This window comes from Nomascus leucogenys, chromosome X (genome assembly GCF_006542625.1).
Source record: "Nomascus leucogenys isolate Asia chromosome X, Asia_NLE_v1, whole genome shotgun sequence".
NCBI lineage: Eukaryota > Metazoa > Chordata > Mammalia > Primates > Hylobatidae > Nomascus > Nomascus leucogenys.
The window spans coordinates 67,714,162-67,738,677 of NC_044406.1; positions in this window are offsets into that span (position 1 = coordinate 67,714,162).

Here is a 24,516-nt window from a genome sequence, read left to right on the forward strand (position 1 = left end):
ACTAGACATCCATACACAGAAGAATGAAACTAGACCACTATCTCTCACCATATATAAAAATCAACATGAATTAAAGATTAAAATCTAAAACCTCAATCTATGAAACTACTACAAGAAAACATTGGGGAAACTCTCCAGGACATTGGTCTGGGCAAGGACTTTTTGAGCGATATCCCACATGCACAGGCAACCAAAGCAAACATGAACAAATAGGATCACATCAAGTTAAAAAGCTTTTGTCCAACAAAGAAAACAATCAACAAAGTGAAGAGACATCCCAAAGAGTGGGAGAAAATATTTACAAACTGCCTGGCTGGCAAAGCATGAATAACCAGAATATACGAGGAGCTCAAACAAGTCTACAGGAAAAAACGGAATAATCTGATCAAAAGTTGGGCAAAAGATTTGAATAGACATTTCTCAAAAGAAGACATACAAATGGCAAACAGACATGGGAAAAGCTGTTCAACATCAATGATCATCAGAAAAAATGCAAATTAAAATTACAATGAGATATCATTTCACCCCTGTTAAAATGGCTTATGTCCAGGTTCCTCAAATAACTAAAAATACAGCAACCATATGCCCAGTAATCCCACTGCTGGGGAAATGATTTGGCTGTGTCTCCACCTATATCTCATCTTGAATTCTCGTGTGTTGTGGAAGGGACCCGGTGAAGGCAATTGAATTGTGGGGGCAAGTCTTTCCCATGTTGTTCTTGTGATAGTGAATAAGTCTCATGAGATCTGATGGTTTTCTAAAGAGGTGTTCCTTTGCACAAGCTCTCTCTTTGCCTTCTGCCATCCATGTAAGACATGACTTGCTCCTCCTTCCCTTCTGCCATGATTGTGGGGCCTCCCCAGCCACGTGGAACTGTAAGTCCATTAAACCTCTCTTTCTTTTATAAATTGCCCAGTCTTGAGTATGTCTTTATCAGCAGCATGAAAACCGACTAATACCTACCTGAAAGAAAGAAAATCAGTATATTGAAGAGATATCTGCACTCCTACATTAGTTGCAGCACTGTTGCCAATAGCCAAGATTTGGAAGCAACCTAAGTGTCCATCAAAAGATGAATCAATAAAGAAAATGTGGTACATATACACAATGGAGTACTATTCAGCCATAAAAAGAATGAGATCCTGTCATTTGCAACAACATGCATGAAACTGGATATCACTATATTAAGTAAAATAAGCCAGGCACAGAAAGGCAAATATTGGATGTTCTCATTTATCTATGGAATGTAAAAAGCAAAAGAATTGAATTCATGGAGATAGAGAGTACAAGGAAAGTTTGCAAAGGCTGGGAAGCATAGTGGGGGTCTGGGGAAAGAGGTGATGATGGTTAATGAACACAAAAAATAGTTAGACAAAATGAATAAGGTGTAGTATTTGATAGCACAACAGGTGACTATAGTCTATAATAATTTAATTGTACATTTTAAAACAAGTAAAAGAATATAATTGGATTCTTTGTAACACTAAAAATAAATGCTTAAGGGAATGGATACCCCATTCTCCACAATGTGATTATTATGCATTGCATGCCTATATCAAAACACCTCAAAGATGGCCAAAAAGGAAGAGCTCTAGTCTGCAGCTCCCAGCGAGATCAATGCAGAAAGCAGGTGACTTCTGCATTTCCAACTAAGGTACCCAGCTCAGCTCATTGGGATTGGTTAGTCAGTGGGTGCAGCCCATGGAGGGTGAGTCAAAGCAGGATGGGTTGTTGCCTCACCTGGGAAGCACAAGGGGTCAGGGAACTCTCTCCCCTAGCCAAGGGAAGCTGTGAGGGAGTGTCACATGAGGAACAGTGCACTCTGGCCCAGATTCTACATTTTTCCCATGGTCTTCACAAACCACAGACCAGGAGATTCCCTCAGGTGCCTATGCCACCAGGGCCCTGGGTTTCAAGCAGAAAACTGGGTGGATGTTTGGGCAGACACTGAGCTAGCTGCAGGAGGTTTTTTTCATACCCCAGTGGAGCCTGGAATGTCAGAGAGACAGAACCATTCACTCCCCTGAAAAAGGGGCTGAAGCCAGGGAGCCAAGTGTTCTAGCTCAGGGGATCCCACACCCAGAGAGCCCAGCAAGCTAAGATCCACTGGCTTAAAATTCTCACTGATGACACAGCAGCCTGAAGTCGACCTGGGATGTTTGAGCTTGCCGGGGGTAGGGGCATCCACCATTACTGAGGCTTAAGTAGGCGGTCTTCCCCTCACAGTGTACACAAAGCCCCAGGGAAGTTCCAACTGGGAGGAGCCCTCTGCAGCTCAGCAAAGCCTAGGTAGCCAGACTACCTCTCTAGATTCCTCCTCTCTGGGCAGGGCATATCTGAAAGAAAGGCAGCAGTTCCAGTCAGGGACTTATAGATAAAACGCCCATCTCCCTGGGACAGAGCACCTGGGGGAAGGGGTGATTGTGGGTGCAGCTTCAGCAGACTTAAATGCCCTGCCTGCTGTCTCTGAAGAGAGCAGCAGATCTCTCAGCACAGTGTTCAAGCTCTGCTAACAGTCACACTGCCTTCTCAAGTGGGTCCCTGACCCCCATGTCTCCTGACTGGGAGACAGCTCCCAGCAGGGGCCAATGGACACCTCATACAGGAGAGCTCTGGCTGGCATCTGGTGGGTGCCCCCCACGGGACAAAGCTTCCAGAGGAAGGAACACGAACACACAGCAATCTTTGTTGTTCTGCAGCCTCCGCTGGTGATACCCAGGCAAAGAGGGTCTGGAGTGGACCTCCAGCAAATGCCAGCAGACCTGCAGAAGAGGGATCTGATGGGTAGAAGGAAAACTAACAAATAGAAAGGGATAGCATCAACATCAACAAAAAGGACATCCACTCAGAAACCCCATCTGAAGGTTACCAACACCAAAGACCAAGGGTAGATAAATCCACGAAGATAGGGAGAAACCAGCAGAAAAAGGCTGAAAATTTCAAAAACCAGAATGCCTCTTCTCCTCCAAAGGATCACAACACCTCATCAGCAAGGGAACAAAACAGGACGAAGAATGAGTTTGAAGAATTGACAGACTTAAGCTTCAGAAGGTGAGAAATAACAAACTCCTCCAAGCTCAAGGAGAATGTTCTAACTCAATACAAAGAAGCCAAGAACCTTGAAAAAAAGGTTAGACAAATTGCTAACTAGAATAACCAGTTTCAAGAAAAAAATAAAAGACCTGATGCAGCTGAAAAACACAGCATGAGAACTTTGTAACGCATACACAAATATCAAGAGCTGAATCAATCAAGCAGAAGAAAGGATATCAGACGTTGAAGATCAGCTTAATGAAATAAAGCATGAAGACAAGATTAGAGAAAAAAAAAAGCCTCCAAGAAATATGGGACGATGTGAAAAGACCAAATCTACATTTGATCGGTGTACCTGAAACTGACAGGGAGAATGGAACCAAGCTGGAAAACACTCTGCAGGATATTATCTAGGAGGACTTCCCCAACCTAGCAAGACAGGCCAACATTCAAATTGAGGAAATACAGAGAACACCACAAAGATAACCCTTGAAAAGAGCAATTCCAAGTCACATAATTGTCAGATTCACCAAGATTGAAATGAAGGAAAAAATGTTAAGGCAGCCAGAGGAAAGGTTGGGTACCTACAAAGGGAAGCCCATCAGACTAACAGCAGATCTCTCTGCAGAAACCCTACAAGCCAGAAGAGAGTGGGTGCCAATATTCAACAGTCTTAAAGAAAAGAATTTTCAACCCAGAATTTCACACCCAGCCAAATTAAGTTTCATAAGTGAAGGAGAAATAAAATCCTTTACAGACAAGCAAATGCTGAGAGATTTAGTCATGCACCAGGCCTGCCTTACAAGAGCTCCTGAAGGAAGCACTAAACATGGAAAGGAACAACCAGTACTGGCCACAGCAAAAACATGCCAAATTGTAAAGATCATCGACACTATGAAGAAACCGCATCAACTAATGGGCAAAATAATCAGCTAGCATCATAATGACAGGATCAAATACACACATAACAATATTAACCTTAAATGTAAATGAGCTAAATGCACCGATTGAAAGACACAGAATGGCAAATTGGATAAAGAGCCAAGACCAATCAGTATGCTGTATTCAGGAGACTCATCTCACATGCAAAGATACACACAGGCTCAAAATAAAGGGATGGAGGAATATTTGCCAAGCAAATGGAAAGAAGAAAAAATGAGGGATTGTAATCCTAGTCTCCGATGAAAAAAGACTTTAAACCAACAAAGATCAAAAGAGACAAAGAAGGGCATTACATAATGGTAAAGGGATCAATGCAAGAAGAAGAGCTAACTATCCTAAATATACATGCACCCAATACAGGAGCACCCAGATTCATAAAGCAAATTATTAGAGACCTACAAAGAGACAGACTCCCACACAATAATAGTGGGAGATTTTAACACCCAACTATCAATGTTAGACAGATCAATGAGAGAGAAAATTAACAAAAATATTCAGGACGTGAATTCAGCTCTAGACCAAGCAGCTCTAATAGACATCTACAGAACTCTCCACCACAAACCAACAGAATATACATTCTTCTCAGCACCACATTGCACTTATTCTAAAATTGACCACATAATTGGAAGTACAATACTCATGAGCAAATGCAAAAGAACAGAAATCATAACAAACAGTCTCTCAGACAACAGTGCAATCAAACTAGAACTCAGGATTTTAAAACTCTCTCAAAAGCACCCAACTACATGGAAACTGAACAACCTCCTCCTGAATGACTACTGGGTAAATAACAAAATTAAGGCAAAAATAAATACATTCTTTGAAACCAATGAAGACAAAAACACGACATACCAGAATCTCTGGGACACAGCTAAAGCAGGGTTTAGAGGGAAATTTACAGCACTAAATGCCCACAAGAGAAAGCAGGAAAGATCTAAAATCTACACCCTAACATCACAATTAAAAGAACTAGAGAAGAAAGAGCAAAAAAAATTCAAAAGCTAACAGAAGACAAGAAACAACTAAGATCAGAGCATAACTGAAGGACATAGAGACATGAAAAAAACCCTTCAAAAAATCAATGAATCCAGGAGCTGGTTTCTGAAAAGATCAACAAAATAGATAGACCGCTAGTCAGACTAACAAAGAAGAAAAGAGAGAAGAATCAAATAAACACAATAAAAAAAATGATAAAGGTGATATCACCATTGGTCCCACAGAAATACAAACTACCATCAGAGAATACTATAAACACCTCTACACAAATAAACTAGAAAACCCAGAAGAAATGGATAAATTCCTGGACACATACATCCTCCCAAGTCTAAACTAGGAATAAATCGAATCCCTGAATAGAACAATAACAAGTTCTGAAATTGAGGCAATAATTAAGAGCATACAAACTAAAAAAAGTTCAGGACCAGATGGATTCACAGCCTAAATCTACCAGAGATACAAAGAGGAGCTGGTACCACTCCTTCTGAAACTATTCCAAGCAATAGAAATAGAGAAACTCTTCCCTAACGCATTTTATGAGGACAGCATCATCCTGATACCAAGACCTGGCAAAGACACAACAAAAAAAGAAAATTTCAGGCCAATATCCCTGATGAACATCAATGAGGAAATCCTCAATAAAATACTGGCAAACCGAATCCAGCGGCACATGAAAAAGCTTATCCACCACGATCAAGTCATCTTCATACCTGGGATGCAAGGCTGGTTCAACATACACAAATCGATAAAGGTAAACAATCACATAAACAGAACCAATCACAAAAATCACATGATTATCTCAATAGATGCAGAAAAGGCCTTCAATAAAATTCAACACCTCTTCATGCTAAAAACTCTTGATAAACTGGGTATCGATGAAACGTATCTCAAAATAATAAGAGCTATTTATGACAAACCCACAGCCAAGATCATACTGAATGGGCAAAAACTGGAAGTATTCCCTTTGAAAACCAGCACAAGACAAGAATGCCCTCTCTCTCCACTCCTATTAAACATAGTATTGGAAGTTCTGGCCAGGGCAATCAAGCAAGAGAAAGAAATAAAAGGCATTCAAATAGGAATAGAGAAAGTCATATTGTCTCTGTTTGCAGATGACATGATTGTATATGTAGAATACCCCCATCATCTCCGCCCAAAATCTCCTTAAGCAACTTCAGCAAAGTCTCACGATACAAAATCAATGTGCAAAAATCACAAACATTCCTATACACCAATAACATACAAACAGAGAGTAAAATCATGAGTGAACTCCCATTCACAATTGCTACTAAGAGAATAAAATACCTAGGAAAACAACTTACAAGGGATGTGAAGAACCTCTTCAAGGAGAACTACAAACCACTTCTCAAGGAAATAAGAGAGGACACAAACAAATGGAAAAACATTCCATGCTCATGGATAGGAAGAATGAATATCGTGAATATGGCCATACTGCCCAAAGTAATTTATAGATTCAATGCTATCTCTATCAAGCTACCGTTGACTTTCTTCACAGAATTGGAAACAAATACTTTAAACTTCATATGGAACCAAAAAAGAGCCCACATAGCCAAGACAATCCTGGGCAAGAAGAACAAAGCTGGACGCATCACGCTGCCTGACTTCAAACTATACTACAAGACTCCAGTAACCAAAACAGCACAATACTGGTACCAAGTCAGATATATAGACCAATGGAACAGAATGGAGACCTAAGAAATAACTCTACACATCTACAACCATCTGATCTTTTACAAACCTAACACAAACAAGCAATGGGGAAAAGATTCCCTATTTAATAAATGTTGGGAAAACTGGCTAGCCATATGCTGAAAACTAAAACTGGACCCCTTCCTTACACCTTATACAAAAATCAACTCAAGATGGATCAAAGACTTAAACGTGAGACCTAGGACCATAAAAATTCTAGAAGAAAACCTGGGCAATACCATTCAGGACATAGGCATGGGCAAAGACTTCATGTCTAAAACACCAAAAGCAATGGCAACAAAAGCCAAAATTGACAAATGGGATCTAATTAAACTAAAGAGCTTCTACACAGCAAAAGAAACTATCATCAGAGTGAACAAGCAACCTACAGAATGGGAGAAAAAAAATTGCAATCTATCCATCTGACAAAGGTCTAATATCCAGAATCTACAAAGAACTTAAACAAATTTACAAGAAAAAAACAACCCCATCAAAAAGTGTGTAAAGGTTATGAACAGACACTTCTCAAAAGAAGACATTTATGTAGCCAACAGATATATGAGAAAATGCTCATCACTGCTCATTAGAGAAATACAAATCAAAACCACAATGAGATACCATCTCGTGCCAGTTAGAATGGCGATCATTAAAAAGTCAGGAAACAACAGATGCTGGAGAGGCTGTAGAGAAATAGGAACAGTTTTACACTGTAGGTGGGAGTGTAAATTAGTTCATCCATTGTGGAAGACAGTGTGGCGATTCCTCAAGGATCTAGAACTAGAAATACCATTTGACCTAGCAATCCCATTACTGGGCATATACCCAAAGGATTATAGATCATTCTACTATAAAGACACATGCACATGTATGTTTATTGTGGCACTATTCACAATAGCAAAGACTTGGAACCCACCCAAATGTCCATCAATAATAGACTGGATAAAGAAAATGTGGTATGTATACACCATGGAATACTATGCAGCCATAAAAAAGGATGAGTTCATGTCCTTTGTAGGGACATGGATGAAGCTGGAAACTATCATTCTCAGCAAAGTATCACAAGAGCAGAAAACCAAACACCGCTTGTTCTCACTCATAAGTGGGAGTTGAACAATGAGAACACGTGGACACTGGGAGGGGAACATCACACACCAGGGCCTGTTGTGGGGTGGGGAGCTAGGGGAGGGACAGCATTAGGAGAAATACCTAATGTAGATGATGGGTTGATGGGTGCAGCAAACCACCATGCACGTGTCTATCTGTGTAACAAAACGGCATGTTCTGCACATGTACCCCAGAACTTAAAGTATAATAAAAAATAAATAAATAAAAAAGGGAAGTGATAGCCAATGGCTATAGGTTTCATTTTGGGGTGACACAATCTTTTTGGAATTAGCCATAATAGTTGTACAACTCTAAACTTTATACATAAAAAACTTTATACATAACTTTATACATAACAACACTAAACTTTATACATAAAATAAGAGTGATCCCAACAAATATCTCTGGAATAGAAGAACGACCCAGCCAACCCACAACATGAGAAATAGTAGACTGTTGGTTCTAGCCAATAAGTTTTGTTTTACTGCGCAACAATAGATAACTGAAACGGGAAGTTCTCTTTCAGGAACAAAAAAACTAATGAAAAACTGAGCTTTTGATAGCACTTGTAAAATAATAATGTGGAAACTGAGCATGGAATCATGTTTTGGAATCTTTTGTGTGTGAAACTAGCTTGTCTGTACAGAAAAGAAAGCAAGATAATGGCCTCATTTGCAAGCAACAGAGATTGGAAGTCCCTTATTTTTAACAATAACTTCTTACATTCATGTAAGATTTGCAGATAACGAGGTGCTTTCCCATAAACTCCATATGCTAAGGGTGAAATCTTGGAGGTCACAGTAAGAATTTGGGAGTTTATGTAATATAAGGCCATAACTTATTCCTGGGCAAGAATAATATGATAAAAATCATATTTGAGAAAAAAATTTCTAGCATTCCTAAATAGGATCATTTGGAGCAAAGAATCTTGAAATTGGTGAAACAAACCAAATTGTGAAGCAGGTGGAGAATGCCAAGGCAAATAATGGTAAGAATCTGAGTGACATAGTTGGAAAACTATTATAAGATTTATCATCTAATTAGATATGGTGAAAGAGAAGAGTGGCTCTGTCTTTATTTCCTCTTGCAGCTATAACAAATTACCACAAACTTGGTGGCTTAAAACAACACAATGTGTTCTCTTACAGTTCTATAGGTAAAAAGTCTGACACAGGTCTTGCTGGGCTGAAATCAAGGTGTCAGCAGGGCTGCATTCATTTCTGGAGGCTCAAGGGGAGAATCCATTTCCTTGGCTTTTCCAGCTTCTAGAAGCCATCTGCCTTCCTTGGCTCACGGCCTTCCTTCTTCAAAGTCAGTAGCCTTGCGTGTCTCCATGCCTTTCTTCTGTAGTCACATCTCCCTCAGACTCTGACTCCTCTTCTGCCTCACCTTTCCACTCTTAAAGGCCCTTGTGATTACATTAGGTCAAACTAGATAATCCAAGATAATACTTCTATTTTAAGTGAGTTGATTAGCAACCTTAATCTCATCTGCAACTTTAATACCTCTTTGCTGTGTACCCTAACATTCACAGGTTTTGGAGATTAGGATGTGGACGTCTATGGCAGTAGGGGACACTATTATGTCTACCACAAGTTTCAAGGGTTAGAATTCGGGAGCTCAAGTATTGCCACTGATGATGTTGGAGAAAATGAGAGGAATCCATTTGGATGGGAAGAGAAGGTTTTGCCAAGTTAAGTGCAGTGTCCAAATGGTAATGGTCCAGAGCTGTCTTGAGGGTCTGGATCTCAGGTGACATCATGATTAAGGACATGGGTTTAATGAGTTTTACACCTGCAGCTGAAGTCTGAAAGCCTTTAAGCTACTTGATCCTTTAGAGGGAGACATTTAGGAAGACAATAACACAAGGATGAAGAGTTGAAGAAGGGGCCTGACATAATGGCTCACACCTGTGACCCCAGCATTTTGGGAGGCCAAGGTGGGCAGATCACTTGAGGTCAGGAGTTCGAGACCAGCCTGGCCAACATGGTGAAACCCTGTCTCTACTAAAAATACAAAAATCAGCCAAGCATGGTGGCACACACCTGTAGTCCCAGCTACATGGGAGGCTGAGGCACGAGAATCGCTTGAACCTGGGAGGTGGAGGTTGCAATGAGCCTGTGCCACTGCACTCCAGCCTGGGTGGGTGAGAGAGAGAGAGAGAGACTCTGTCTCAAAAAAAAATTAACAAAAACAAAAAAAAAGAGCTGAAGAAGGAATTGTCCTCATCACCTCTTATCTAGGCTCAACGTGGGGCAAACACTCATTCTTTAGAGAACTGAAAGAAATCAAAAAAAGTCCTAGAGGGGCCTGAAGATGGTGCAACAAAATTGCAAACGGGACCATTTAGCTGGTCCCTTCAACCACATCTGTCACCCAGATGTTCCATCTAACTACAGCACATGCCCACACCAAAAAGCCGGCATTATATGCTCCACAAGGTCTGTGGCCAGTGTAAAAGTGTGGAGGAACCCATCCACATGGCAAAGCAAGTTTGTTATTTGTGTCACATCAAAGCCAGGGCCTCAACGAATTACTGCCCTCTGAGGTCATTTAATTATGATTAAGTGAACTAAGAACCAGTGTAAATGGCATTTATACTCCAGTGAATTAAGGTATGAGATATAGCCGAAGTGAATAAGATTTATGGCCCAAACTCATGCAACCTTACAGTAATTTCATGACACTTTTACTATGAGGCAAGCGATGCCAGTTCTTGAAGTAATTAAAAGTACATACCAGCTCCAAGGCTGGGCTTCAGGCATTTATGGGACGCCATAAGACAGAATGAGGAGCAGGTTTCTTTGTGACTAATTTACTCTAGAAAGCAGCAGCTGTTTCTTTTACCTGCAGCAAACATCTCAATTCGAGTAGGAAGATTGACTCTGAGCAAGCCATACTGACCCCAGGAGGTCAGACCACACTGCACATCTAGAGGAAGCAGTTCCTCCCCAAATAAGTCAGTCTCTCACCCAAAGGAGAAATGCTTCACAGACAAGTAGTTTTTCAAATCCCTAGGCTCATACGCCACTGCCCTCCGCAGATCCCTTTATGCCCTTGAGGAGATTACCTTAGTCTGGGTTGCCATCCATGGAAGGCAAGGAATCACTGTCCACAGATCCCAAGGGAATTGGCAAAGTGGAAAATGGGTCAGCCAGAATGTGCCCCATTTACCTTGGGCATCTTCTTCTCCACTGTCAGCCATCCGTTGCTTTCTGGTACTTCTTCAGGGTAATGCACCAGTTGGCATCCTCCTGGCTTCTGATTTGGCACTCTGCCTAAGGGATTCTGATCTCTTCTCTCCCATTCACTGAGATGGGTCTCATGAGCAGATCCCAGAGTCAACCAGGCAAGGAAAGAATTCCGTTGTTTTTAGCTTTTCAGATTTCCAAATTAGGAGCCTTCAAATTTGAGGATGTATCTTTGCCTTCACAATCAGTTGTATTCAAATATAGGACAAGCTCTTCTCCTTATAGCTCCTGACACTCATAATAGTGCCTCATTATATTAGGTGAAAGGAAAACAAGGGGATTGGGAAAGTGTTATTAACCTATAATCATTGAAAAAATAATATATTTTTATTTATCAAACGATTTGAAGAACTTGGCAATATTTTTTTTTTTTTTTGAGACAGAGTCTCACTCTGTCACCCAGGCTGGAGTGCAGTGGTGAGATCTCGGTTCACTGCAACCTCTGCCTCCTGGGTTCAAGCGATTCCTGTGTCTCAGCCTCCCAAGTAGCTGGGACTACAGGCACAAGCCACCACGCCCAGCTAATTTTTGTATTTTTAGTAGAGTTTCGCCATGTTGGCAAGGCTGGTCTTGAACTCCTGACCTCAGGTGATTCATCCGCCTCAGCCTCCCAAAGTGCTGGGATTACAGGCATGAGCCACTGTGCCCGACCAGAACTTGGCTATTTAAATCCTCTTCTAACTAATCTCTCTATCTTCGATCTTGCCCCATTCTAACCCAATCTTCTTCTGCAAACAGAATAATTTTTTCAAATGACAAATCAGTTCAAATAATTTTCTACCCAACACCTTTCGGTGGATCCTCATTTCCTACTGGATAAAGTGCATACTATTTTATATGGCCAACAATAGAGCTTCCCAACCAACGTGCCCTAAATGGATTACAGGTGTACCCAGATATTGATCCCTTCAGCCCTGGGGGAGAGGCCTGGGGTAGCTGAGCTCCAAAGATTTTTGCCTTAGAAAGAGCAGTGTTTTAACTTATTAAGAAGGTTGGAAAGAGGCCTTTCACAAATTTGGTGCCCCAATCCCTAATCTCCTACTTAGCTCCTAAATACACCCCAACACACACACACACACACACACACACACGTGCACGCATGCACATGCATGTGCAGTCACATTCTTTTTTTAGAGACAGAGCTTCACTCTGTCGCACAGGCTGGAGTGCAGTGGCACGATCATAGCTCACCATAACCTTGAATTTCTGGGTTCAAGCAATCTTCCCACCTCAGCCTCTCAAGTAGCTAAGACTACAGGCATGAGCCACTGCACCTGGCCACATTCATTTTAATCCAGGAATGTATAGATGCTTCCCAGTGGTTCTTGAACATTATAATGCATCAGAATCACCAAGGGAGTAAATTAAAATGCAGATTCACAGGCCCTACTACAGCAATTAATATGTCTGAGAATCTGCATTTTTAAGAAGCAGCCTGCGCAACTCTGATGCAAATGGTTTGTGGACCACACTTGGAAAATTACCGTCACTCTACGGCTACATGGGACCATTTCATAATTCTACAAATGTATCTGCTACTTCCTTTGTTTTCACCCATGTCGTTCCCTGTGCGTGGGATGCCTGTCCTTATTTCTTTTCCAGGCCTATGCTTATAACTCGTTTCCTCTGGAAAGCTTTCCCTGGCTCCCAAGGCCATGTTAGTTGTCCCCCTATTCTTTCACAGGCCCCATACTTTTTTTGCAGCACTTAAATGATTATCTGCCTGCAAGTCCCATGGGGGCAAAAATCATGTTAATCTTATTTACCATTTTATCCCTAACACACTAGAATATAACCTAGTTCAGGATAGACATTCAGTAAACATTGAAATTAATGTCTTGTCTTGAATGCAGGTCAAGAAAACCTAAATTCAGCTGACCATTTTAGATCCAGGTGTGATAACCTCTGTCAGTCTCAAGATAGAGCAAGCCACCAATCTCCTAGAATTAGTAAGCCAGGAACCCAATTCTTCCCTATTTCCTAGTTTATATGATCATTCCCTGTGCTTTGTAACAAAACTGCTGATGTTGCTTTCAAAAGTTTCACCCTCTTTGAAAGGATGGCACCCTGTATCACTTCCAAGACCCCAGAGGTACACCAAAAGACCTGCTTTGTCATTCCTGACACAGTTTTCCATTCACCAGCCTCTTGACAATGGCTTTCATTGCCCAGTATCCTTCAGAAATATTTTTCTTTCTTTCTGGCTTTTTCTGAATGGTTTTCTCCTACACCAACTAGGGATAACCTTTTACTGTCACCTAAACCAGAGCGTTGTGAGGCTTTCCTTGGGCCCTTTCACACTCTCTACTAGCAGGGGTACAGGCTTAAGGGCAGCATGAGGTTTGCCTAGGACATTCACAATTTTAACACTGAAAGTCCCCTATCCCAGGAAAACCCTCAGTCCTGGGCAACCTGAAATGGTTGGTCAATCTAGGTTTGCCTTTACAAGAGTAACTGGTTATCTTACCCCTCAGAAAAGAAAATGCGAGCTACTCATCCCTGGAGCCAATAGTGGAACCTCCAGCAGAGACTCCCCAAAACTACACTTGACCACCATTTCCACAGTTATTGATGCTACTCCATCTTGACTGTTTCTGGGATGTGCTGCTTTTATGTCTACATTCTCTCTCTCTCTCTCTCTCTCTCACACACACACACACACACACACCCCAAGAGACTTCCCTATCTCTCATAAGCGCATAATTTATACAATAAGAAGCAATGTTTGACTTATCTGCCCTGGACCTGTTCTCACTGCTTCAAACCCAGGTTTCATTACCCACATGACTTCTGGGCGGATTTTTTTCTTGCAGTTTTTTTAAATTGAGATAAAAATTTCCATTTTAAGGCAGTTTCAGTGGCTTGGTTTAGTTTTTGTTTACAGTATAGTCACAATTTTGTGTACTTATCACTACTCCCTACTTCTATAACATTTCATTAACCTCAAAAAGAAACCTAGTACCTGGGCAGAGATCCTTAAGGTCCACCTCCTCTATTGAATAAATCTGTTCTTCATAAGTGATAATGAGAATAAAAACAATATATCCTATATTTCCAATTTGTTATATAATAATTGGAATGGTATATACCAATATGGCATGTCTGGTCCCCTTTACAACCAAAAGCATCACACTTGAGGATAGAATAACAAATATAAAAATTCTGTACATTGAAATGCATTATATAAATAACAATAACTGCTTCCGTTTATAGGCTGCCTTACAGCTTAGAAGATATTTTCACATACTCCCTCTCATTTGATAATACATATATGACTCTGAGACCCCTGCAAGGTCTCACAGCAGGTCAGGAACAGACCCAGACCAGGACCTCTGACTTGACTCCTAGTTGGGTGCTCTTCCCCAACTCTATACTGCCTCTGTAGCTAGGTTAATTGTTGTCCCAGCAAATGTTTATGGAGTCAATCTTCATTCTGATGTAAAGCTGAGGGCCTTTGATATGACTCTAATGCCTAAACTTAGTTTTATTTGCCTGCTCAAATTCCAACCTGGCAAATAGGCAACTGAGGATGGCATCAAAGAGGGAGTTATGACCAAAGCTGAAGGCCTGACTTGGCATCACCACCCTGAAGGGAGGATGAATATACCTCCAGAACAGACATCACTGGAAGAGCTCCAGCCTCCCTCAGCCATGCACTTCTCCTCTTTATAGATCACCCAGACTAAAATAAACTCATTTGGACGTCCCCTTCATACTGGGATTTCCTTATTCTCTCCTATATGTGCTAATAGGAGAAGCCAGAAAATCACATGGTAATAATGACATTGGTCCCTCACATCTGCACCAGGCTTTATGGTTTCACATATATTATGGCTACTTAATTCTCTCAACAATCCTTTGAGGTAGACTAGCATTATCTTCATTTAACAGAAAAGGAAACTGAGTCACAGAGGGATGATCAGACATGCCTTTTGTCCCATAGTTAGTAGGTGAAAGAACTGAGAGTCAAAGACAGGAGCTTAATGAAGCTACACATTATATATTTGGCTCCTAACGGTCAAGAATTGACTAGAAGACTAGTCTCCTGAGACACTGCCTTAGTTTGTTTGTGTGCTATTACTGAATGCCATAGACTGGGTGATTTTTTTTTTTAGACAGAGTCTCACTCTTTCGCCCAGGCTGGAGTGCAGTGGCGCGATCTAGGCTCACTGCCACTTCCACCTCCCAGATTCAAGCAATTCTCCTGCCTCAGCCTCCCAAGTAGCTGGGATTATAGGCGCTTACTACCACACCCGGCTAATTTTTGTATCTTTAGTAGAGATGAGTGTTCACCATGTTGGCCAGGCTGGTCTCGAACTCCTGACATAAAGTTATCCACCTGCCTCAGCCTCCCAAAGTGCTGGGATTAAGGGCATGAGCCACTGCGTCCTGCTGGGTAATTTTTAATAAACAGAAATTTACTGGCTCACAGTTCTGGAGGCTTGTAAATCCAAAGTCAAAGAGGCCAGCATCTAGTGAGGACCTTCTTACTTCATCATCCCATGGTGGAAGAGCAAAGAGAAGGTAAGAGAGAGCAAAAGTAAAAGGGGCCAAACCCACTGTCATGATAACAAACCCACTCCCTCAATAATAGCACTAGTCCACTCAGGAAGGTAGATCCCTCATGTCCCAAACACTTCCAAAAGTTCTCACTTTCTAACACCTTAACAATGGCAATTAAACCCTAACATTAGTTCTGGAGGAGATGAACGTTCAAACCATAGCAGACATTCTTATGTTTAGCTATAGGTATTCCCAGGCATGAAGTTATATCTCTTTAAGCTCCCAGCCCCCAATTCTAAGACACCCTGTGTCTTGATATTGCCTACCTAATCACCACCTCTATACCCCAAATCAGACCTTTCCCAACAGGTTTTTGGTACACATAATTGGAGAACTAAAGTAATAAAATTACTGAATACATTCTAAGCAGCAATTTAGCCTCCCACTCCACCTTTGGGTATGCCTTTCATTCCATCTGGGATCTTGACAACCATACTTCCAAATTTCTGCTTGTTTATAGAGGGCCAGGGAGCCTCCCTAAGTTCCAAAGTTGTTACAAAAAGAGGCAGTCAGACTTGAAACCAATAACTGGTTCTGTTGTTTAGTTTATGACCAGAGGCCTGGCTCAAGCTCTGGCTCTTGGCTGGCCTCTGTGAACAGAAAGAAGGAAACTCGTTTTTCATTCCCCGTTTCCAAAGTCCAACCTAACTGTCTGCACGCAAATTCCATCATGGAGTTAGGCACTTCAGACAGCAGCAGGTGGAAAGTGTTTGATTTCTGATGAGAATTCCTCGGCCGAAATCCCAAGTGCCTCCTTCCCTTCTCACAGCAGCTCACAGGCCCCTGCTCTCCCATTGCCCCATCATCTCCTAAGCAAAGGAAACAGAATCCCAACTCAGCCTGGCCCCAGCAGTGTCTCCCTTAAAAGTGCTGACTGCTTACCTGACTTAGCAACCAGGACCTCACAGGAACTGATTATTGGCTTAGCTATGTGGGCAATGGCAAATGCCCTGAACTGGAAATGAGCAGCCCAAGACTCTAGGTCCACTTCTACCCCAAATCACTTCTTTTGAGGCCTGAGTTTTATCACCTAGAAAGCAAAGATAATGACATCCTAGCCTGCCTCCATAGAGTTTTGCATAGAAAATGAAAAATCCTATCCTAAAACAAGTGACAGGATGTATGGAATAAAAGTGTTTAGCCCACAATGCCCCAGCCCCAGCCCCAAGGCACAGTCAGTCCCTGGTTTAAGGACTAGGGTGCTATAAAGAAGTAAGATGGAGTGCTTTAAGACATGAATTTTCTTCCCAGACCCCATCCACCACTCTATTCCCTGAGTCTGAAGATTATCTAAACTGAGGATGATGGACATGACATGTGAAGAATGTCTGTGGAAGGTGCTTCCCCAGCACACAAGAGAAAGGTCTGGGCATAAGTCCATGTGTGTATGAGCAAGCACTAGAGTAACGGGACTAGGGATTCTGAGAGCAAAACGGCTAATGTGCCCAATGCCTATAAATCACATTCATGTAAAAAATACAGCAGTGTCCACCTTCACCTAGCCCTCTTTTATATCTGTTATTAATTCACTCCTCCAACAAGACCAGTCTTTGTTGGGGCTTCTGCAAGGAGAAGATTGCTTCTTTTCATTGTAATCCTAGCTTAGTTCGGCCAGGCATGGATGAAGCTAGCCAAAGAGCCAGCAGGTAAGCTCCAGCCTCCAGGAGCTCATACCTGCAATGGGAGGAAAAGATACCCATTGACTTGAAGAAGTGAGTCTCAGTTTAAGACAGGTTTAATTTGAGGCATCTAAGGGACATCTAGGTGGATGTTCCACCTGTCAGTAAGACACATGGATCTGAGGCTTAAGAAAAAGGTCAGATCTGAAGATAGACATTTGAGAGTCATCTTAAAAGAGATCATTGTGTTTTTTGCTTTGTTTTGTTTTACTTTATAATTTTTTAATTATACTTTAAGTTCTGGGATACATGTGCAGAACATGCAGGTTTGTTACACAGGTATACACATGCCATGGTGGTTTGCTGCACCCATCAACCCGTCATCTACATTAGGTATTTTTCCTAATGCTATCCCTCCCCTAGCCCCCCACCCCCCGACAGGCCCCAGTGTGTGATGTTCCCCTCCCTGTGTCCATGTGTTCTCATTGTTCAACTCCCACTTATGAGTGAGAACATGTGGTGTTTGGTTTTCTGTGCCGGTGTTAATTTGCTGAGAATTATGGTTTCCAGCTTTATCCATGTCCCTGCAAAGGACATGAACTCATCCTTTTTTATGGCTGCATAGTATTCCATGGTGTATATGAGCCACATTTTCTTTCTCTAATCTATCATTGATGGGCATTTGGGTTGGTTCCAAGTCTTGCTATTGTGAACAGTGCTGCAATAAACATATGTGTACAAGTGTCTTTATAGTAGAATGATTTATAATCCTTTGGGTATATACCCAGTAATGGGATTGCTGGATCAAATGGTATTTCTGGTTCTAGATCCTTGAGGAATCGCCACACTGTCTTCCATAATGATTGAACTAATTTACACTCCCATCAACAGTGTAAAAGAGTTCCTATTTCTCCACGTCCTCTCCAGCATCTGTTGTTTCCTGACTTTTTAATGATTGCCATTCTAACTGGTGTGAGATGGTATCTCATTGCGGTTTTGATTTGCATTTCTCTAATAAACAGTGATGATGAGCTTTTCTTCATATATTTGTTGGCTGCATAAATGTCTTCTTTTGAGAAGTGTCTGTTCATATCCTTCACCCATTTTTTGATGGGGTTGTTTTTTTTTTCTCTTGTAAATATATTTAAGTTCCTTGTAGATTCTTGATATTAGCCCTTTGTCAGATGGGTAGATTGCAGAACTTTTCTCCCATTCTGTAGGTTGCCTGTTCACTCTGATGATAGTTTCTTTTGCAGTGCAGAAGCTCTTTAGTTTAATTAGATCCCATTTGTCAATTTTGGCTTTTGTTGCCATTGCTTTTCATGTTTTAGTCATGAAGTCTTTGCCCTTGACTATGTCCTGAATGGTATTGCCTAGGTTTTCTTCTAGGGTTTTTATGGTTTTAGGTCTTATGTTTAAGTCTGTAATCTATCTTGAGTTAATTTTTGTATAAGGTGTAAGGAAAGGGTCCATTTTCCATTTTCTGCATATGGCTAGCCAGTTTTCCCAACAACATTTATTAAATAGGGAATCCTTTCCCTATTGTTTGTTTTTCTCAGGTTTGTCAAAGATTAGATGGTTGTAGAGGTGTGGCATTATTTCTGAGGCTTCTGTTCTGTTCCATTGGTCTATATCTCTGTTTTGGTACCAGTTTTGAAGTCCGGTAGTGTAATGCCTCCAGCTTTGTTCTTTTTGCTTGGGAATGTCTTGACTATACGGACTCATTTTTGGTTCCATATGAAATTTAAAGTAGTTTTTTTCTAATTCTGTGAAGAAAGTCAGTGGTAGCTTGATGGGGATAGCATTGAATCTATAAATTACTTTGGGCAATATGACCATTTTCATGATATTGATTCTTCCTATCCATGAGCAAGGAATGTTTTTCCAGTTGTTTGTGTCTGCTCTTGTTTCCCTGAGCTGTGGTTTGTAGTTCTGCTGGAAGAGATCCTTCACATCCCTTGTAAGTCATATTCCTAGGTACTTTATTCTCTTTGTAGCAATTGTGAATGGGAGTTCACTCATGATTTGTCTCTTATTGGTGTATAGGAATGCTTGTGATTTTTGCACATTGATTTTGTATCCTGAAACTTTGCTGGAGTGCTTATCAGCTTAAGGAGATTTGGTGCTGAGACGATGGGATTTTCTAAATATGCAATCATGTCATCTGCAAACAAAGGCAATTTGACTCCCTCTCTTCCTATTTGAATGCCCTTTATTTCTTTCTCCTGCCTGATTGCCCTGGCCAGAACTTCCAACATTATGTCGAATAGGAGTGGTGAGAGAGGGCATCCTTGTCTTGTGCTAGTTTTTGAAGGGAATGCTACCAGCTTTTGCCCATTCGGTATGATATTGGCTGTGGGTTTGTCATAATTAGCTCTTATTATTTTGAGATAGGTTCCATCAATACCTAGTTTATTGAGAGTTTTTAGCATGAAGGGGTGTTGAATTTTATCGAAGGCCTTTTCTGCATCTATTAAGATAATCATGTGGTATTTGCCTTTGGTTCTGTTTATGTAATGGATTGTGTTTATTGATTTGTGTGTGTTGAACCAAGCTTGCATCCCAGGCATGAAGCCAACTTGATCATGGTGGATAAGCTTTGTGATGTGCTGCTGGATTTTTTTGCCAGTATTTTATAGAGGATTTTCCCATTGATATTCATCAGGGATATTAGCCTGACATTTTCTTTATTTGTTATGTCTCTGCCTGGTTTTGGTATCAGGATGATGCTAGCCTCATAAAATGAGTTAGGGAGGAGTCCCTCTTTTTCTATTATTTGGAATAGTTTCAGAAAGAATGGTACCAGCTCCTCTTTGTACCTCTGGTAGAATTTCACTGTGAATCCGTCTGGTCCTGGGCTTTTTTTGGTTGGTAGACTCTTAATTATTGCCTCAACTTCAGAACATGTTATTGGTCTATTCGGTAATTTAACTTCTTTCTGATTTAGTCTTGGGAGAGTGTATGCGTCCAGGAATTTATCAATTTCTTCTACGCTTTCTAGTTTATTTGCATAAAGGTGTTTATAATATTCTCTGATGGTAGTTTGTATTTCTGTGGGATCAGTGGTGATCTCCCCTTTATCATTCTTTATTGCATCTATTTGATTCTTCTCTCTTTTATTCTTTATCTGGCTAGTGGTCTATTTTGTTAATCTTTCAAAAAAGCAGCTCCTGGATTCATTGATTTTTTCAAGGATTTTTCCTGTCTGTATCTCCTTCAGTTTTGCTCTGTTCTTAGTTATTTATTGTCTTCTGCTAGCTTTTGTATTTGTTTGCTCTTGCTTCTCTGGTTCTTTTCATTGTGATATTAGGGTGTCGATTTTAGATCTTTCCTTTCTCTTGTGGGCATTTAGTGCCATAAATTTCCCTCAAAACACTACTTTAGCTGTGTCCCAGAGATTGCGGTACATTGTGTCTTTGTTCTCATTGGTTTCAAAGAACTTATTTATTTCTGCTTTATTTTCATTTACCCAGTAGTCATTCAGGGGCAGGTTGTTCAGGTTCCATGTAGTTGTGTGGTTTTGAGTGAGGTTTTCAATCCTGAGTTCCAATTTGATTGCACTGTTATCTGAGAGACTGTTTGTTATAATTTCTGTTTTTTTTGCATTTGCTGATGAGTGTTTTACTTCCAATTATGTGGTCAATTTTAGAATAAGTGTGATGAGGTGCTGAGAAGAATGTATATTCTGTTGACTTTGGGTGGAGAGTTCTGTAGATATCTATTAGGTCCACTTGGTCCAGAGCTGAGTTCAAGTCCTGAATATCCTTTGTTAATTTTCTGCCTCGTTTATCTGTGTAATATTGACAGTTGGGTGTTAAAGTCTCCCACTATTTTTGTGTGGGAGTCTAAGTCTCTCTGTAGGTCTCTTAAGGACTTGCTTTATGAATCTGGGTGCTCCTATATTGGGTGCATATATTTAGGATAGTTAGCTTTTCGTGTTTCATTGATCCCTTAACCATTATGTAATACCCTTCTTTGTCTGTTTTGATCTTTGTTGGTTTAAAGTCTGTTTTATCAGAGACTAGAATTACAACCCTTGCTTTTTTTTCTTCCCATTCTCTTGGTAAATATTCCTCCATCACTTTATTTTGAGCCCATGTGTGTCTTTGCACATGAGATGGGTCTCCTGAATACATCATACCAATGGGTCTTGATTCTTTATCCACTTTGCCAGTCTGTGTCTTTTAATTGGGCATTTGGCCCATTTACATTTAAGGTTAATATTGTTATATGTGAATTTGATCCTGTGATTATGATGCTAGCTGCTTATTTTGCCCATTAGTTGATAAAGTTTCTTTATAGTGTTGATGTTGTTTACAATTTGGCATGTTTTTGCAGTGGCTGGTACCAGTTTTTCCTTTCCATATTTAGTGCTTCCTTCAGGAGTTCTTGTAGGGAGTGCCTGGTGGTGACAAAATCTCTCAGCATTTGCTTGTCTGTAAAGGATTTTATTTCTCCTTCAGTTATGAAGCTTAGTTTGGCTGGATATAAAATTCAGGGTTGAAAATTTTTTCTTTTTTTTTTTTTTGAGATGGAGTTTCACTCTTGTTGCTCAGGCTGGAGTGCAATGGCGCGATCTCAGCTCACTGCAACCTCCGCCTCTTGGGTTCAAGTGGTTCTCCTGCCTCAGCCTCCCAAGTAGCTGAGATTACAGGCCTGCACCACCACACCAAGCTAATTTTGTATTTTTAGTAGGGATGGGGTTTCTACATTTTGGTCAGGCTGGTCTCAAACTCCAGGTGATCCACCTGCCTCAGCCTCCCAAAGTGCTGAGATTACAAGCATGAGGCATCGCACCTGAAATTCTTTTAAGAATGTTGAATATTGGCCACTAGTCTTTTTTGGTTTGTAGGGTTTCTGCAGAGAGAGTCACTGTTATTCTGATGGGCTTCCCTTTGTGGGTAACCCAACCTATCTCTCTGGCTGCCCTTAACATTTTTTCCTTCATTTCAACCTTGGTGAATCTGACCATTATGTGTCTTCAGGTTGTTCTTCTCAAGGAGTGTCATTGTGGTGTTCTCCATATTTCCTGAATTTGAATGTTGGCCTGTCTTGCTAGGTTGGGGAAGTCTTCTATAACTTTCAAGTACACCAATCAAACTTAGGTTTGGTCTTTTCACATAGTCCCATATTTCTTGGAGGCTTTGTTGGTTCCTTTTCTTTCTTTTTTCTCTAATCCTGTCTTCATGTTTTATTTCATTAAGTTGATCTTCAGTCTCTGATATCCTTTCTTCTGCTTGATTCATTTGGCTATTGATACTTGTGTATGCTTCACAAAGTTCTCATGCTGTGTTTTTCAGCTCCATCAGGTCATTTATGTTCTCCTCTAAACTGGTTATTCTAGTTAGCAATTCCTCTAACCTTTTTTCAAGGTTCTTAGCTTCCTTATATTGGGTTACTACATGCTCCTTGAGCTCAGGGGAGTTTGTTATTCACTACCTTCTGAAGCCTACTTCTGTCAATTCATCAAATTCACTCTTCGTCCAGTTTTGCTCCCTTACTGGCAAGGAGTTGTGATTTTTTGGAGAAGAAGAGGTGTTCTGATTTTTGGAATTTTCAGCCTTTTCGTGCCAGTTTATCCTCATCTTCGTGGATTTATCTACCTTTGGTCTTTGATGTTGGTGACCTTCAGATGAGATATCTGTATGGACGTCCTTTTTGTTGATGTTGGTGCTATCCCTTTCTGTTTGTTGGCTTTCCTTCTAATGGTCAGGCGCCTCTCCTACAGGTCTGCTGGAGTTTGCTGGAGGTCCATTCCAGACACTGTTTGCCTGAGTATCACCAGCGGAGGCTGCAGAACAGCAAAGATTGCTGCCTGTTCCTTCTTCTGGAAGCTTTGTCCCAGAGAGGCACCTGTCAGATGCCAGCTGGATCTCTCCTGTATGAGATGTCTGTCAACCCTTGCTGGGAGGTGTCTCCCAGTCAGGAGGCACAGGGGTCAGAGACCCACTTGAGGAGGCAGTCTGTCCCTTAGCAGAGCTCAAGTGCTGTGCTGGGAGATCTGCTGCACTCCTCAGAGCTGGCAGGCTGGAAGGTTTAAGTTTGCTGAAGCTGCACCCACAGCCACCCCTTCCCCCAGGTGCTCTGTCCCAGGGAGATGGGAGTTTTATTTATAAGCCCCTGACTGGGGCTGCTGCCTTTCTTTCAGAGATGCCCTGCCCAGACAGGAGCAATCTAGAGAGGCAGTCTGGCTACAGGCACTTTCCCTAGCTGGGCTGGGCTCCACCCAGTTCATACTTCCCAGCAGCTTTGTTTACACTGTGAGGAAAAAACCACCTACTCAAGCCTCAGTAATGGTGGACGCCCCTCCCCCCACCAAGCTTGTGTGTCCCAGGTCAACTTCAGACTGCTGTGCTGGCAGCGAGAATTTCAAGCCAGTGGATCTAAGCTTGCTGGGCTCCATGGGGATGAGATCCACTGAGCTAGACAACTTGGCTCCCTGGCTTCAGCCCCCTTTCCAGGTGAGTGAGCAGTTCTGTCTCCACTGGTGTTCCAGGCACCACTGTGGTATGAAAAAAAAATCCTGCAGCTAGCTCGGTATCTGCCCAAGCAGCCACCCAGTTTTGTGCTTGAAACCCAGGGCCCTGGTGGCATAGGCACCCAAGGGAATCTCCTGATCTTGGGGTTGTGAAGACTGAGGGAAAAGTATATAATCTGGGCCAGAATGCATCATTCCTCATGGCACAGTTCCTCACGGCTTCCCTTGGCTAGGGGAGGGAGTTCCCTGACCCCTTGTACTTCGTGGGTGAGGCAATGCCCCACCCTGCTTCAGCTCCCCCTCCATGGGCTGCACGCACTGTCTAACCAGTCCCAATGAGATGAGCCAAGTACCTTAGTTGGAAATGCAGAAATCACCCACCTTCTGCACTGATCTCACTGGGAGCTGCAGACCAGAGCTGTTCCTATTTGGCCATCTTGCCAGCCACCTCAAGAGATCATTGTTAAAGCCACAGAAGTAAATAGAATCCATCAGAGATCTGAGGGATACCTTCTAATATAAGAATGGAAGAAGGCCAAGGATGGACTCTTGGACTCAACTACTTTTGAGAAATGGAAGAAGTAGAATGGTTCAACCAAGGAAACTGAGGAAGAGTAGTCAGGAAGTAGAAGGAGAACCAAGAGAATATTGTCATGAAAATCGGGGGGAGGAGAGTTAATAGAAAGAGGGTGAGTACAGAGAAAAGTGGTCAAGGAAATAAGAACAGAATAAAGGCCATCTGATTTGGTGACCTTTGGGAGGGTGGTTTCAATCAAGCCTTGAGGGTAAAGTCTAGAGAGCAGAGAACTAAGACCTGAGA